This window comes from Procambarus clarkii, chromosome 59 (assembly GCF_040958095.1).
Source record: "Procambarus clarkii isolate CNS0578487 chromosome 59, FALCON_Pclarkii_2.0, whole genome shotgun sequence".
Classification (NCBI taxonomy): Eukaryota; Metazoa; Arthropoda; class Malacostraca; order Decapoda; family Cambaridae; genus Procambarus; species Procambarus clarkii.
Window position 1 is genome coordinate 6,166,071 of NC_091208.1, and position 2,235 is coordinate 6,168,305.

A 2,235-nucleotide genomic window follows, 5' to 3' on the forward strand; every position below is an offset into this window, starting at 1 on the left:
ATATATAATTTTCATGGCAATGTAGGCCTAATGGAGAATTTTTAAACGCTACAATTAGCTAAATATACTTTAAAACACATTACAAGTACTCTACTGAAGATAATGAAATATAATAATCAGTAATAATCAGCTGGCCGAAACGCTTTGCGTAATAGTGGCTTTAGGCATTATATGTACTAGCTCTATCTATAAATCCATTAACTTTGTATCTTACCTTGTATGTATGTACCTTACCTGAATAAAAATGTATTTATTTATTTATTCATAGTAAATTTATCTGGGTGTAAATTTAGCGTGAGAGAAAAAGGCTCCGCCAGGAGTTGAACCTGAGTCTGCCACTTTAAAGGCGGCCGTGCTGACCGCTGCACCACAGAGCCGGGTTCTGGAATTATTGTGTTTATTATATAAATGTTGTGGATAAAATGTTTATATAAGCAATATAAATGATCATAAGTTGTAAGGTGTGTGAGGGTAATTATTACTATACAAGGTGTGGCTAGGTTACAATACAATGGTGTGGCAGTAAGTGTTACTGTACAAGATGAGGCAGTAAATATTTCAATACAAGAGTGCGGCAGTGATACAATATTCGGTGTCGCAACAACGTGTTACATTATAAGGTGTGGCAGTGTTACATTACATGGTGTGGCAGAAAGTTTTACCATACAAGGTGTGGCAGTAAGTATTACAATACAAGGTGTGGCAGTAAGAGTTACATTACAGGATGTGGCAGTAAGAGTTACATTACAGGGTGTGGCAGTAAGAGTTACATTACACGGTGTGGCAGTAAGAGTTACATTACACGGTGTGGCAGTAAGAGTTACATTACAGGGTGTGGCAGTAAGAGTTACATTACAGGGTGTGGCAGTAAGAGTTACATTACAGGATGTGGCAGTTGGTGTTACAATGCAAAATGCGGGAATATGTCTTGAAATGCAAGATGTGATTGTGTTACAATACACGGTGTAGTAGTAAGTATTTCAATACAAGGTGTAGCAGTGTAACAATACAAGGAGTGGCAGTGTAACATTAAACCATGTGGCAGTGTAACAATATAAGGTGTGGCAGTGTAACAATACAACATGTGGCAGTGTAACATTACAACATGTGGCAGTGTAACATTACAACATGTGGCAGTGTAACATTACAACATGTGGCAGTGTAACAATATAAGGTGTGGCAGTGTAACAATACAACATGTGGCAGTGTAACAATATAAGGTGTGGCTGTGTAACAATATAAGGTGTGGCATTGTTACAATACAAGGTGTGGCAGTGTTAAAATATAAGGTGTGGCAGTGTTAAAATATAAGGTGTGGCAGTGTTAAAATATAAGGTGTGGCAGTGTTAAAATATAAGGTGTGGCAGTGTTAAAATATAAGGTGTGGCAGTGTTAAAATATAAGGTGTGGCAGTGTTAAAATATAAGGTGTGGCAGTGTTAAAATATAAGGTGTGGCAGTGTTAAAATATAAGGTGTGGCAGTGTTAAAATATAAGGTGTGGCAGTGTTAAAATATAAGGTGTGGCAGTGTTAAAATATAAGGTGTGGCAGTGTTAAAATATAAGGTGTGGCAGTGTTAAAATATAAGGTGTGGCAGTGTTAAAATATAAGGTGTGGCAGTGTTAAAATATAAGGTGTGGCAGTGTTAAAATATAAGGTGTGGCAGTGTTAAAATATAAGGTGTGGCAGTGTTAAAATATAAGGTGTGGCAGTGTTAAAATATAAGGTGTGGCAGCAGGTGTTTCATGTTAGGGTAGGGCAGTTAGTGTTACAATAAATAGTGAGGTAGTAAGTATTACAGTAAAACATGTGGCATTGTTACAATACAAGGTGTGGCAGTCAGTTTTACATTAAAATGGGTGGCAGAAAGCGTTACAGTGCAAAGTGTGGCAGTAATAAAATAAAAGGAGTGGGGCTATGTGTTGCAATGCAAGATGTGATAGTGTTACAATGCAAGATGTGGCATTAAGTGTTACGTTACGGGGTATGACAGTAAGTGTTACGTTACGGGGTATGGCAGTAAGTGTTACAATGTAAAGACGTGTATTCCAATACAAGGCTGATTACAATGTATTGTAATACGTCTTATATTACAATACAAGGCGTGGGACTATGTGTTGCAATGAAAGGTTTGATGGTGTTACTATACATGGCGTAACAGTAAGTGTTGCAATACAAGGTGTGGCAGTGTTAAAATACAAGATGTGGCAGAAAGTATTAGCATAAAAGGTGTAG